This window comes from Oncorhynchus mykiss, chromosome 3 (assembly GCF_013265735.2).
Source record: "Oncorhynchus mykiss isolate Arlee chromosome 3, USDA_OmykA_1.1, whole genome shotgun sequence".
Classification (NCBI taxonomy): Eukaryota; Metazoa; Chordata; class Actinopteri; order Salmoniformes; family Salmonidae; genus Oncorhynchus; species Oncorhynchus mykiss.
The window spans coordinates 80291591-80308311 of NC_048567.1; positions in this window are offsets into that span (position 1 = coordinate 80291591).

Consider the following 16721-nt stretch of genomic DNA (forward strand, 5'->3'; position numbering starts at 1 on the left):
GGTGGGATTAATTAGATAATTGTATTAACAGAGAGCAAGCGCACACTTTCAAAACAAGACTTTATCAGAAAGGACCCTGTAGAGAACATTAGGGGTCATGCTGAAGTACTAATCACTCTATATTGTTGACGTTTGCGAAGATTAAACTGTGTTTTCACATGCCACTCCCACAAAGGTTGGTCTTTGATTAGAATCAGCCAGCCAGTCAAGCAATATATCATCCAATGCAAAATACCTGTGACTAATAGAATTAAACAATATGAGAGACCTGCTAGCTTAATGAGAAACGCCAGGAAAATGAATGAGTCAGAAACAAATTCATTTGTAGTTTCCCGATGAGGCACTGTGCTCATTTGGCCAGGAGACAGTGGCAAGCAGGCAGGGTACAAACAAACAAGTCCCTGTGTCCCCGAATCCCTGGGAGCCTCTCGTCAACCACACCAAATCCCTGGGAGCCTCTCGTCAACCACACCGAATCCCTGGGAGCCTCTCGTCAACCACACCAAACCCCTGGGAGCCTCTCGTCAACCACACCAAATCCCTGGGAGCCTCTCGTCAACCACACTGAATCCCTGGTAGCCTCTCGTCAACTACACCGAATCCCTGGGAGCCTCTCGTCAACCACACTGAATCCCTGGTAGCCTCTCGTCAACTACACCGAATCCCTGGGAGCCTCTCGTCAACCACACCAACTCCCTGGGAGCGTCTCGTCAACCACACCAAATCCCTGGGAGCCTCTCGTCAACCACACCGAATCCCTGGGAGCCCCTCGTCAACCACACCAAATCCCTGGGAGCCTCTCGTCAACCACACCAATTTCCTGGGAGCCTCTCGTCAACCACATCAACTCACTGGGAGCCTCTCGTCAACCACACCAATTTCCTGGGAGCCAAGACCTCTAGATCATTACACCATGGCAATACCATCTCTCTCCTCCCATCTCTCTCTTCCATCTCTCTCCTCCATCTGTCTCCTTCAGCTCTCTCCAGCAATCTCTCTTGCATCTATCTCCTGCCATCTCTCTCCTGCCATTTATCTCCTGCCATCTCTCTCCTGCCATCTATCTCCTTCCAGCTCTCTTCTGCCATCTCTCTTCTGCTTTCTATCTCCTGCCAGCACTCTTCTGCCATCTCTCTCCTCCATCTCTCTCCTCCCATCTCTCTCCTCCATCTCTCTCCTGGGAGCCTCTCGTCAACCACACCAAATCCCTGGGAGCCTCTCGTCAACCACACCAACTCCCTGGGAGCCTCTCGTCAACCACACCAATTTCCTGGGAGCCTCTCGTCAACCACATCAACTCACTGGGAGCCTCTCGTCAACCACACCAATTTCTCCTCCATCTCTATCGTCATCCATCTCTCTCCCCCAACTCTCTGCTGCATCTCTCTCCTGTAGCTCTTTGCTGCCACCTCTCTCCTTTATCTCTCTCCTCCATCTCTCTCCTTCCATCTCTCTCTTGCCAGCTCTCTCCTTCAGCTCTCTCCTCCTCTCTCCTCCATCTCTCTCCTTCATCTCTCTCCTGCCAGCTCCCTCCTCCATCTCTCTTCTGCCATCTCTCTCCTCCATCTCTTTCCTGCCTACTCTCTCTTCCATCTCTCTCCTGCCACCTTTCTCCTTTATCTCTCTGCTGCATCTCTCTCCTCCATCTCTCTCCTCCATCTCCCTCCTCCCATCTCTCTCCTGTAGCTCTCTGCTGCCATCTCTCTCCTTTATGTCTCTCCTGCCATCTCTCTCCTTTATCTCTCTTCTCCATCTCTCTCCTTCATCTCTCTCTTGCCATCTCTCTCCTCCCATCTCTGCTACCATCTCTCCTCCCATCTCTCCTCCCATCTCTCTGCTACCATCTCTCCTCCCATCTCTCTCCTCCCATCTCTGCTACCATCTCTCCTCCCATCTCTGCTACCATCTCTCCTCCCATCTCTCCTCCCATCTCTCTGCTCCCATCTCTCCTCCCATCTCTCTCCTGCCAGCTCCCTCCTCCCATCTCTCTCCTCCCATCTCTCTCCTCCCATCTCTCTCCTCCATCTCTCTCCTCCGTGTCTCTCCTGTCATCTCTCTCCTTTATCTCTCTCCCCATCTCTCTCCTCCCATCTCTCTCCTCCCACCTCTCTCCTCCCACCTCTCTCTTCCATCTCTCTCCTCCCATCTCTCTCCTCCCATCTCTCTCCTCCCATCTCTCTCCGCCCATCTCTGCTACCATCTCTCCTCCCATCTCTCTGCTGCCATCTCTCCTCCCATCTCTCTGCTACTATCTCTCTGCTACCATCTCTCTACTACCATTACTCTCCTCCCATCTCTCTGCTACCATCTCTCTCCTCCCATCTCTCTGCTACCATCTCTCTCCTCCCATCTTTGCTACCATCTCTCCTCCCATCTCTCTGCTGCCATCTCTCTCCTCCCATCTCTGCTACCATCTCTCTCTTGCCAGCTTTCTCCTTCAGCTCTCTCCTCCATCTCTCTCCTGTATCTCTCTCCTGCCATCTCTCTCCTACATCTCTCTCCTCCCATTTCTCCTCCCAACTCTCTGCTACCAGCTCTCTCCTGCCATCACTATCCTCCTCTCTCCTCCTCCTCTCTCCTCCTCTCTCCTCATCCTCTCTCCTCCCATCTCTCTCCTGCCATCTCTCTCCTCCCATCTCTCTCCTGCCATCTCTCTCCTCCCATCTTTTCCTCTCATCTCTCTCCTTCCATCTCTCTCTTCCAACTATCTCCTTCAGCTCTCTCCTCCTCTCTCCTCCATTTCTCTCCTTCATGTCTCTCCTGCCAGCTCCCTCCTCCCATCTCTCTCCTCCATCTCTCTCCTCCATTTCTCTCCTTCATCTCTCTCCTGCCAGCTCCCTCCTCCCATCTCTCTCCTCCATCTCTCTCCTCCCATCTCTCTCCAGCATCTCTCTCCTCCTTTCAGCTGCACTGTGACATATCAGCTGCACTGTGACATATCAGCTGCACTGTGACATATCAGCTGCAGGCTGTGACATATCAGCTGCAGGCTGTCAAGGCAGATGTTTGTGAACTAAAAATAATGTATCTCTCCGTTGATCTTCTAGGCAGGTAGAGTGGGCTGAGACCAGTTCAGACTGACAGACACAGGGAAGGTGAGAGGCTCCAGCCTCAGCTTCGTTAACAAGGGATTCACGATCCCTGATCATAGACCGCCTAGATTCATTACACTGTGTAAGGGATTTCCTCCTCTTCTTCCGAAGAGGAGAGGCGAAAAGGATCGGAGGATCAATATGCGGCGTGGTAAGCGTCCATGGTTCTTTTAATACGAAAATGTACACATGAACAACTGAATACAAAAACAAGAACCGTGGAATGAACGAAACCCAAAACGGTACCGTGTGGTGAAAAACACAGACACGGAAACAAACACCCACAAACAAACAGTGAAACCCAGGCTACCTAAGTATGATTCTCAATCAGAGACAACTAATGACACCTGCCTCTGATTGAAAACCATACTAGGCCGAAACATAGAAATAACCAAATCATAGAAAAACCGACATAGACTGCCCACCCCAACTCACGCCCTGAACATACTAAATAAAGACAAAACAAAGGAAATAAAGGTCAGAACGTGACACACTGTTTCATTAGTGTAGGCTGCTTAAACGATGGAATCAGGTAGCCCTCAGTGGGAACAAATAAACAAAGGCAACTTATCATTGACAATTCGATGAGACATTGTTTCATGATGGAATAAAAAATGGGTCTAAGCTTGATCCTGAACACTTTATTGAGTGGCTTATATATCCTATATATATGCATCCAGGCTTATGTATCCTGGAGAGTTCATTAACAAATAATTTCCTTTCCTTGCTCTGTGATCCAAAGTGGTCACGTTGAGCATGCCGTGACATCCGGGACCATGCTGATAGAAACGTCTAGCTGACCATAGATCTGACATGATTGTATCCCACTGACTGAAAGCAACCCGGGACTCCGACGCATGGGAGAGTGGATCACTATAGTAGAGAGGAGTGGATCATTATAGTAGAGAGGAGTGGATCACTATAGTAGATAGGAGTGGATCACTATAGTAGAGAGGAGTGGATCACTATAGTAGATAGGAGTGGTTCACTATAGTAGAGAGGAGTGGTTCACTATAGTAGATAGGAGTGGATCACTATAGTAGAGAGGAGTGGATCACTATAGTAGAGAGGAGTGGTTCACTATAGTAGAGAGGAGTGGTTCACTATAGTAGAAAGGAGTGGATCATTTTAGTAGATAGGAGTGGATCACTATAGTAGATAGGAGTGGATCACTATAGTAGAGAGGAGTGGATCACTATAGTAGAGAGGAGTGGTTCACTATAGTAGATAGGAGTGGATCACTATAGTAGAGAGGAGTGGTTCACTATAGTAGATAGGAGTGGATCACTATAGTAGAGAGGAGTGGATCACTATAGTAGAGAGGAGTGGTTCACTATAGTAGATAGGAGTGGATCACTATAGTAGATAGGAGTGGATCACTATGAATCTCATTTGACATGTTGGAAATCTACCAACACCGCAATTCCTCATGGGAAGGGACGGATTAAAATGATACTAATGGTATGGGATGGACACAAACAGGAGGACAGGGGGGTATGGTAGAGAGGACAAGAGGGTATAGTAGAGAGGACAAGAGGGTATAGAAGAGAGGACAGGAGGGTATAGTAGGGAGGACAGGAGGGTATAGTAGAGAGGACAGGAGGGTAAAGTAGGGAGGACAGGAGGGTATAGTAGAGAGGACAGGAGGGTATAGTAGATATAACAGGAGGGTATAGTAGTTATAACAGGAGGGTATAGTAGAGAGGACAGGAGGGTATAGTAGAGAGGACAGGAGGGTAAAGTAGGGAGGACAGGAGGGTATAGTAGATATAACAGGAGGGTATAGTAGAGAGGACAGGAGGGTATAGTAGAGAGGACAGGAGGGTATAGTAGAGAGGACAGGAGGGTAAAGTAGGGAGGACAGGAGGGTATAGTAGATATAACAGGAGGGTATAGTAGAGAGGACAGGAGGGTATAGTAGAGAGGACAGGAGGGTATAGTAGAGAGGACAGGAGGGTAAAGTAGGGAGGACAGGAGGGTATAGTAGATATAACAGGAGGGTATAGTAGAGAGGACAGGAGGGTATAGTAGAGAGGACAGGAGGGTATAGTAGAGAGGACAGGAGGGTATAGTAGATATAACAGGAGGGTATAGTAGTTATAACAGGAGGGTATAGTAGTTATAACAGGAGGGTATAGTAGAGAGGACAGGAGGGTATAGTAGGGAGGACAGGAGGGTATAGTAGAGAGGACAGGAGGGTATAGTAGAGAGGACAGGAGGGTCTAGTAGAGAGGACAGGAAGGTATATTAGAGAGGACAGGAGGGTATAGTAGAGAGGACAGGAGGGTATAGTAGATATAACAGGAGGGTATAGTAGAGAGGACAGGAGGGTATAGTAGAGAGGACAGGAGGGTATAGTAGTGAGGAAAGGAGGGTATAGTAGAGAGGACAGAAGGGTATAGTAGTTATAACAGGAGGATATCGTAGTTATAACAGGAGGGTATAGTAGAGAGGACAGGAGGGTATAGAAGAGAGGACAGGAGGGTATAGTAGGGAGGACAGGAGGGTACAGTAGAGAGGACAGGAGGGTATAGTAGATATAACAGGAGGGTATAGTAGGGAGGACAGGAGGGTATAGTAGGGAGGACAGGAGGGTGTAGTAGAGAGGACAGGAGGGTATAGTAGGGATGACAGGAGGGTATAGTAGATATAACAGGAGGGTATAGTAGGGAGGACAGGAGGGTATAGTAGAGAGGACAGGAGGGTATAGTAGGGAGGACAGGAGGGTATAGTAGGGAGGACAGGAGGGTATAGTAGAGAGGACAGGAGGGTATAGTAGGGATGACAGGAGGGTATAGTAGATATAACAGGAGGGTATAGCAGAGAGGACAGGAGGGTATAGTAGAGAGGACAGGAGGGTATAGTAGATATAACAGGAGGGTATAGTAGATGTAACAGGAGGGTATAGTAGATATAACAGGAGGGTATAGTAGATATAACAGGATGGTATAGTAGAGAGGACAGGAGGGTATAGTAGATATAACAGGAGGGTATAGTAGGGAGGACAGGAGGGTATAGTAGATATAACAGGAGGGTATAGTAGATATAAAAGGAGGGTATAGTAGATATAACAGGAGGGTATAGTAGATATAACAGGAGGGTATAGTAGATATAACAGGAGGGTATAGCAGAGAGGACAGGAGGGTATAGTAGAGAGGACAGGAGGGTATAGTAGGGAGGACAGGAGGGTATAGTAGAGAGGACAGGAGGGTATAGTAGAGAGGACAGGAGGGTATAGTAGGGAGGACAGGAGGGTATAGTAGAGAGGACAGGAGGGTATAGTAGAGAGGACAGGAGGGTATAGTAGAGAGGACAGGAGGGTATAGTAGAGAGGACAGGAGGGTATAGTAGAGATACAGGAGGGTATAGTAGAGAGGACAGGAGGGTATAGTAGAGAGGACAGGAGGGTATAGTAGAGAGGACAGGAGGGTATAGTAGAGAGGACAGGAGGGTATAGTAGAGATACAGGAGGGTATAGTAGAGAGGACAGGAGGGTATAGTAGGTAGGTCAGGAGGGTATAGTAGAGAGGACAGGAGGGTATAGTAGGGAGACTATAGTATTATGTATTTAAATGTTATGATTATTTATTTGTGTGGTTCCAAATGTCTGAACAAAAAAAAACATACAGTTGTTGGTGTGCATGAATGGCTCTAGCATTTTGGGGTTCCTACTGTATGTGAGATTTGGTAGAGGGGCACCCCCACCAAGAGGGCAAACATTTTATGTGGCCACCTTCTTGACAGCAGAGAGAAATATGAATGCATTTAAAAGTTAAAGGTTAATTTGTGGAATTTCCTTCCTTAATGCGTTCGAGCCAATCAGTTCAAGAACAATCAGTTCAAGAACTTTGAAAGTTTCTTCAAGTACAGTCGCGAAAACCATCAAGCGCTATGATGAAACTGTCTCTCATGAGGACCGCCACAGGAAAGGAAGACCCAGAGTTATCTCTGCTGCAGAGGATATGTTCATTAGAGTTAACTGGCTCTCATGAGGACCACCACAGGAAAGGAAGACCCAGAGTTATCTCTGCTGCAGAGGATAAGTTCATTAGAGATAACTGCACCTCAGATTGCAGCTCAAATAAATGCTTCACAGAGCAGGTTGTAAGGGCAACCATTGGCATTCGTGACATTTCAAGTTTAAGTGTACTGTTAGCTAGCTAGCTAACGTTAGCTGACTTGGCTAGCTAACGTTATATATTTATAATTATTTTTTATTTTTATTTTTATTATTTATTTACTTAATTTTGTCGGGGGCCCATAATGCCTGGGAGTCGCTAATGTAGCTTATGCCTGGAGCCAGCCCTGTTTGTGTGTGTAAGTTTCACTGTGCAATTTTACTAATCAGTTTTACTGTTCAACCGTATATAAACAGTAAACAGGATGACTGTCGCGCCGATGAGCAGCCGCCCTCCTTCCGATTGCCTTAACAGGAAATGATCCATGGGAGGGACAAAGTGATAGCCCCTGGGTTAAGGAGATCCATCGCTAACCTTTGTCCATGTATGACACAAATTAAATATTAATCTCCCCCAAAAAACAGTGTCCTTGGGTTGACATGACAAGTGGGGCCTCACATGAATAAAACACCATATTGAATAATGGCTGCTGTGTCTTTGTGTGTCAAGGGGATGCGACCGCAGCACGGCTACATCCTAGCTTTAAAGTGAGGACGGACATTGATTGGAGATTGGTAGCTTGTGGTTGTGTGGGACAGGAATAGAGCACCCAGTTTCTTCTAGTTACAAAAAACAAATACTGTATGTGGTCATCCCTCTCTCTCTCTCTCTGTCTGTCTACTCATCCCTCCACCAGTCTCTCTGTCTGTCTACTCATCCCCACCACCAGTATCTCTCTCTCTGTCTGTCTACTCATCCCCACCACCAGTCTCTCTCTCTGTCTTCTCATCCCCTCCACCAGTCTCTAAGTCTGTCTACTCATCCCCACCACCAGTCAGATAGACAGACAGAGAGACTGGTGGAGGGGATGAGTAGACAGACAGGGGGACAGAGAGACTGGTGGAGAGGATGAGTAGACAGACATAGAGACTGGTAGAGGGGATGAGAAGACAGACAGACAGAGAGACTGGTGGAGGGGATGAGTAAACGGACAAACAGAGAGACTGGTGGAGGGGATGAGTAGACAGACAGAGAGAGAGAGACTGGTGGAGGGGATGAGAAGACAGTCTCTATGTCTGTCTACTCATCCCCTCCACCAGTCTCTCTGTCTGTCTTCTCATCCCCTCCACCAGTCTCTCTGTCTGTCTGTCTGTCTGTCTTCTCATCCCCTCCACCAGTCTCTCTCTCTGTCTGTCTGTCTGTCTGTCTGTCTGTCTGTCTGTCTGTCTTCTCATCCCCTCCCCCAGTCTCTCTGTCTGTCTTCTCATCCCCTCCACCAGTCTCTCTGTCTGTCTGTCTGTCTGTTTTCTCATCCCCTCCACCAGTCTCTCTGTCTGTCTTCTCATCCCCTCTACCAGTCTCTCTGTCTCTCTGTCTGTCTTCTCATCCCCTCCACCAGTCTCTATGTCTGTCTACTCATCCCCTCCACCAGTCTCTCTGTCCCCCTGTCTGTCTTCTCATCCCCTCCACCAGTCTCTCTCTCTGTCTGTCTGTCTGTCTGTCTACTCATCCCCTCCACCAGTCTCTCTGTCTGTCTGTCTGTCTGTGTGTCTGTCTGTCTCTCTGTCTGTCTGTCTACTCATCCCCTCCCCCAGTCTCTCTGTCTGTCTTCTCATCCCCTCCACCAGTCTCTCTGTCTGTCTGTCTGTCTGTTTTCTCATCCCCTCCACCAGTCTCTCTGTCTGTCTTCTCATCCCCTCCAACAGTCTATCTGTCTCTCTGTCTGTCTTCTCATCCCCTCTACCAGTCTCTATGTCTGTCTACTCATACCCTCCACCAGTCTCTCTGTCCCCCTGTCTGTCTTCTCATCCCCTCCACCAGTCTCTCTCTCTGTCTGTCTGTCTACTCATCCCCACTACCAGTTTCTCTGTCTGTCTTCTCATCCCCTCCACCAGTCTCTGTCTGTCTACTCATCCCCACCACCACTCTCTCTGTCTGTCTTCTCATCCCCTCCACCAGTCTCTATGTCTGTCTACTCATCCCCTCCACCAGTATCTCTCTCTCTGTCTGTCTACTCATCCACTCCACCAGTCTCTCTCTCTCTGTCTGTCAACTCATCACTTCCACCAGTATCTCTCTCTCTGTCTGTCTACTCATCCCCTCCACCAGTATCTCTCTCTCGCTGTCCGCTCAGCTCCCCACCGCTCAGCTCCCCACCAATCAGCTCCCCACCACTCAGCTCCCCACCACTCAGCTCCCCACCGCTTGGCTCCCCACAACTCAGCTCCCCACCGCTCGGCTTCCCACCGCTCAGCTCCCCACCGCTCAGCTCCCCACCACTCAGCTCCTCACCACTCAGCTAGACACCTCTCAGCTCCCCACCGCTCAGCTCCCCACCACTCAGCTCCCCACCACTCAGCTCCCCACCACTCGGCTCCCCACCGCTCAGCTCCCCACCGCTTGGCTCCCCACCACTCAGCTCCCCACCGCTCAGCTCCTCACCACTCAGCTCCCCACCACTCAGCTCCCCACCGCTTGGCTCCCCACCACTCAGCTCCCCACCACTCAGCTCCCCACCTCTCAGCTCCCTACCGCTCAGCTCCCCACCACTCAGCTCCTCACCACTCAGCACCCCACCACTCAGCTCCCCACCTCTCAGCTCCGAAACACGCAGCTTCCCACCGCTCAGCTCCCCACCGCTCAGCTCCCCACCGGTCGGTTCCCCACCACTCAGCTCCCCACCGCTCAGCTCCCCACCGGTCAGCTCCCCACCGGTCGGTTCCCCACCACTCAGCTCCCCACCACTCAGCTCCCCACCGCTCAGCTCCCCACCGGTCGGTTCCCCACCACTCAGCTCCCCACCGCTCAGCTCCCCACCGGTCGGTTCCCCACCACTCAGCTCCCCACCGCTCAGCTCCCCACCACTCGGCTCTGAAACACTCAGCTCCCCACCGCTCAGCTCCCCACCTCTCAGCTCCCCACCACTCGGCTCTGAAACACTCGGCTCCCCACCACTCAGCTCCTCACCACTCAGCTCCCCACCACTCAGCTCCCCACCGCTCAGCTCCAAACCACTCAGCTCCGAACCACTCAGCTCCCCACCACTCAGCTCCAAACCACTCAGCTCCGAACCACTCAGCTCCCCACCACTCAGCTCCAAACCACTCAGCTCCCCACCTCTCAGCTCCCCACCGCTCAGCTCCGAACCACTCAGCTCCCCACCACTCAGCTCCAAACCACTGAGCTCCCCACCTCTCAGCTCCCCACCGCTCAGCTCCAAACCACTCAGCTCCTCACCACTCAGCACCCCACCACTCAGCTCCTCACCACTCAGCTCCTCACCACTCAGCACCCCACCACTCAGCTCCTCAACACTCGGCTCTGAAACACTCGGCTCCCCACCGCTCAGCTCCCCACCACTCGGCTCTGAAACACTCGGCTCCCCACCACTCAGCTCCCCACCACTCAGCACCCCACCACTCAGCACCCCACCACTCAGCTCCCCACCACTCAGCTCCCCACCTCTCAGCTCCCCACCGCTCAGCTCCAAACCACTCAGCTCCTCACCACTCAGCACCCCACCACTCAGCTCCTCACCACTCAGCTCCTCACCACTCAGCACCCCACCACTCAGCTCCCCACCACTCAGCTCCTCACCACTCAGCACCCCACCACTCAGCTCCTCACCGCTCAGCTCCCCACCGCTCAGCTCCCCACCGCTCAGCTCCCCACCTCTCAGCTCCCCACCTCTCAGCTCCCCACCGCTCGGCTCCCCACCACTCAGCTCCCCACCGCTCGGCTCCCCACCTCTCAGCTCCCCACCGCTCAGCTCCCCACCGCTCAGCTCCACACCGCTCAGCTCCCCACCGCTCAGCTCCCCACCTCTCAGCTCCCCACCGCTCAGCTCCCCACCGCTCAGCTCCCCACCTCTCAGCTCCCCACCTCTCAGCTCCCCACCGGTCGGCTCCCCACCTCTCAGATCCCCACCGCTCAGCTCCCCACCGCTCAGCTCCCCTCCGCTCAGATCCCCACCTCTCAGCTCCCCACCACTCAGCTCCCCACCTCTCAGCTCCCCACCACTCAGCTCCCCACCGCACAGCTCCCCACCACTCAGCTCTGAACCTGACAGCAACACAGCCAGACAGCAACACAGCCAGACAGCAAAACAGCCAGACAGCAACACAGCCTGACAGCAACACAGCCTGACAGCAACACAGCCTGACAGCAACACAGCCGGACAGCAACACAGCCAGACAGCAACACAGCCAGACAGCAACACAGCCTGACAGCAACACTGCCTGACAGCAACACAGCCAGACAGCAACACAGCCTGACAGCAACACAGCCTGACAGCAACACAACCTGACAGCAACACAGCCTGACAGCCAGACAGCAACACAGCCAGACAGCAACACAGCCTGACAGCAACACAGCCTGACAGCAACACAGCCGGACAGCAACACAGCCAGACAGCAACACAGCCAGACAGCAACACAGCCTGACAGCAACACTGCCTGACAGCAACACAGCCAGACAGCAACACAGCCTGACAGCAACACAGCCTGACAGCAACACAACCTGACAGCAACACAGCCTGACAGCCAGACAGCAACACAGCCAGACAGCAACACAGCCTGACAGCAACACAGCCTGACAGCAACAAGGGCAGACAGAAACCAGCCAGACAGCAACACAGCCTGACAGCCAGACAGCAACACAGCCAGACAGCAACACAGCCTGACAGCAACACAGCCAGACAGCAACACAGCCTGACAGCAACACAGACTGACAGCAACACAGCCTGACAGCCTGACAGCAACACAGCCTGACAGCAACACAGCCTGACAGCCTGACAGCCAGACAGCAACACAGCCAGACAGCCTGACAGCAACACAGCCAGACAGCCTGACAGCAACACAGCCAGACAGCCTGACAGCAACACAGCCATACAGCCTGACAGCAACACAGCCAGACAGCCTGACAGCAACACAGCCAGACAGCCTGACAGCAACACAGCCATACAGCCTGACAGCAACACAGCCAGACAGCCTGACAGCAACACAGCAACACAGCCAGACAGCCTGACAGCAACACAGCCAGACAGCCTGACAGCAACACAGCCAGACAGCCTGACAGCAACACAGCAACACAGCCAGACAGCCTGATAGCAACACAGCCAGACAGCCTGAGTGCAACACAGCCAGACAGCCAGACAGCAACACAGCCAGACAGCCAGACAGTAACACAGCCATACAGCCAGACAGCAACACAGCCAGACAGCCAGACAGTAACACAGCCATACAGCCTGACAGCAACACAGCCAGACAGCCTGACAGCAACACAGCAACACAGCCAGACAGCCTGACAGCACACACAGCCAGACAGCCTGACAGCAACACAGCCAGACAGCCTGACAGCAACACAGCAACACAGCCAGACAGCCTGATAGCAACACAGCCAGACAGCCTGACAGCAACACAGCCAGACAGCCAGACAGCAACACAGACAGACAGCCAGACATTAACACAGCCAGACAGCCTGACAGCAACATAGCCAGACAGCCTGACAGCAACACAGCCAGACAGCCAAACAGCAACACAGCCAGACAGCCTGACAGCAACACAGCCAGACAGCCAGACAGCAACACAGCCAGACAGCCTGACAGCAACACAGCCAGACAGCCTGACAGCAACGCAGCCAGACAGCCAGACAGCAACACAGCCCGACAGCCTGAAAGCAACACAGCCAGACAGCCAGACAGCAACACAGCCAGACAGCCAGACAGCCAGACAGCCAGACAGCAACACATCAACACAGCCAGACAGCCAGACAACAACACAGCCAGACAGCCAGACAGCAACACAGCAACACAGTCAGACAGCAACACAGCAACACAGCCAGACACCCAGACAGAAAGTTATAGAGAATGGAGTGATACAACAACACTGGCTGTCCTGGTGTAGCTACTGTCTGAGAGGGAGCCCACTGTAGTCTGGTACAGTTATCAGCCTTTCTCCAATAAGTGTAATTCACAGGCCCACTCAAACACCAGGGTAAATCGAATCAAATCCAATTGTATTCGTCACATGCACTGAATACAACAGGTGTAGACTTTACCGTGAAATGCCCTTCCCTGCCAGCCAGCCCTTCTCTACCAGCCAGCCCTTCCCTGCCAGCCCTTCTCTACCAGCCAGCCCTTCCTTGCCAGCCCTTCCCTGCCAGCCAGCCCTTCCCTGCCAGCCAGCCCTTCCCTTTATAATGCCATTATACAATTATTCTCAACATTGATCTGCTCTGACCAATCAGAAAATGGATACAACATTCATTTCATTTGTCACTTTATATAATGTTATCAACCATCTTCACATATTTCCTCAGGACATTTTGAGATGAAAACATATAACAGAATGCAGATATGTGATGATACAACTGTCACATCATTTTTTTTAAACACATTTTTGATCAAATGTAGAGATGCCCAGCATATAAAATGTAGAGATGCCCAACATATAAAATGTAGAGATGCCCAACATATAAAATGTAGAGATGCCCACCATATAAAATGTAGAGATGCCCAACATATAAAATGTAGAGATGCCCAACATATAAAATGTAGAGATGTCCAACATATAAAATGTAGAGATGCCCAACATTTAAAATGTAGAGATGCCCAACATATAAAATGTAGAGATGCCCACCATATAAAATGTAGAGATGCCCAACATATAAAATGTAGAGATGCCCAACATATAAAATGTAGAGATGCCCAACATATAAAATGTAGAGATGCCCAACATATAAAATGTAGAGATGCCCAACATATAAAATGTAGAGAGATGCCCAACATATAAAATGTAGAGATGCCCAACATATAAAATGTAGAGATGCCCAACATATAAAATGTAGAGATGCCCAACATATAAAATGTAGAGATGCCAAACATATAAAATGTAGAGATGCCCAACATATAAAATGTAGAGATGCCCAACATATAAAATGTAGAGATGCCCAACATATAAAATGTAGAGATGCCCAACATATAAAATGTAGAGATGCCCACCATATAAAATGTAGAGATGCCCACCATATAAAATGTAGAGATGCCCACCATATAAAATGTAGAGATGCCCAACATATAAAATGTAGAGATGCCCAACATATAAAATGTAGAGATGCCCAACCTATAAAATGTAGAGATGCCCAACATATAAAATGTAGAGATGCCCACCATATAAAATGTAGAGATGCCCAACATATAAAATGTAGAGATGCCCAACATATAAAATGTAGAGATGCCCACCATATAAAATGTAGAGATGCCCACCATATAAAATGTAGAGATGCCCACCATATAAAATGTAGAGATGCCCAACATATAAAATGTAGAGATGCCCACCATATAAAATGTAGAGATGCCCAACATATAAAATGTAGAGATGCCCAACATATAAAATGTAGAGATGCCCAACATATAAAATGTAGAGATGCCCAACATATAAAATGTAGAGATGCCCAACATATAAAATGTAGAGATGCCCAATATATAAAATGTAGAGATGCCCACCATATAAAATGTAGAGATGTCCATCATATAAAATGTAGAGATGCCCAACATATAAAATGTAGAGATGCCCACCATATAAAATGTAGAGATGCCCAACATATAAAATGTAGAGATGCCCAACATATAAAATGTAGAGATGCCCAACATATAAAATGTAGAGATGCCCAACATATAAAATGTAGAGATGCCCAACATATAAAATGTAGAGATGCCCAACATATAAAATGTAGAGATGCCCAACATATAAAATGTAGAGATGCCCAGCATATAAAATGTAGAGATGCCCAACATATAAAATGTAGAGATGCCCACCATATAAAATGTAGAGATGCCAAACATATAAAATGTAGAGATGCCCAACATATAAAATGTAGAGATGCCCACCATATAAAATGTAGAGATGCCCAACATATAAAATGTAGAGATGCCCAACATATAAAATGTAGAGATGCCAAACATATAAAATGTAGAGATGCCCACCATATAAAATGTAGAGATGCCCACCATATAAAATGTAGAGATGCCCACCATATAAAATGTAGAGATGTACAACATATAAAATGTAGAGATGTACAACATATAAAATGTAGAGATGTACAACATATAAAATGTAGAGATGCCCAACATTTAAAATGTAGAGATGCCCAACATATAAAATGTAGAGATGCCCAACATTTAAAATGTACAGATGCCCAACATATAAAATGTAGAGATGCCCAACATATAAAATGTAGAGATGCCCAACATATAAAATGTAGAGAGATGCCCAACCTATAAAATGTAGAGATGCCCAATATATAAAATGTAGAGATGCCCAACATATAAAATGTAGAGATGTCCATCATATAAAATGTAGAGATGCCCAACATATAAAATGTAGAGATGTCCAACATATAAAATGTAGAGATGCCCATCATTTAAAATGTAGAGATGCCCAACATATAAAATGTAGAGATGCCAAACATATAAAATGTAGAGATGCCCACCATATAAAATGTAGAGATGCCAAACATATAAAATGTAGAGATGCCCAACATATAAAATGTAGAGATGCCCAACATATAAAATGTAGAGATGCCCAGCATATAAAATGTAGAGATGCCCAACATATAAAATGTAGAGATGCCCAGCATATAAAATGTAGAGATGCCCAACATATAAAATGTAGAGATGCCCAACATATAAAATGTAGAGATATCCATCATATAAAATGTAGAGATGTCCATCATATAAAATGTAGAGATGCCCAACATATAAAATGTAGAGATGCCCAACATATAAAATGTAGAGATGTCCATCATATAAAATGTAGAGATGCCCAACATATAAAATGTAGAGATGTCCAACATATAAAATGTAGAGATGCCCAACATATAAAATGTAGAGATGCCCAACATATAAAATGTAGAGATGCCCAACATATAAAATGTAGAGAGATGCCCAACATATAAAATGTAGAGATGCCCAACATATAAAATGTAGAGATGCCCAACATATAAAATGTAGAGATGCCCAACATATAAAATGTAGAGATGCCCAACATATAAAATGTAGAGATGCCCAACATATAAAATGTAGGGAGATGCCCAACATATAAAATGTAGAGATGTCCAACATATAAAATGTAGAGATGCCCAACATATAAAATGTAGAGATGCCCACCATATAAAATGTAGAGAGATGCCCAACATATAAAATGTAGAGATGCCCAACATATAAAATGTAGAGATGCCCAACATATAAAATGTAGAGATGCCCAACATATAAAATGTAGAGATGCCCAACATATAAAATGTAGAGATGCCCAACATATAAAATGTAGAGATGCCCAACATATAAAATGTAGAGATGCCCACCATATAAAATGTAGAGATGCCCAACATATAAAATGTAGAGATGCCCACCATATAAAATGTAGAGATGCCCACCATATAAAATGTAGCGATGCCCACCATATAAAATGTAGAGATGCCCACCATATAAAATGTAGAGATGCCCACCATATAA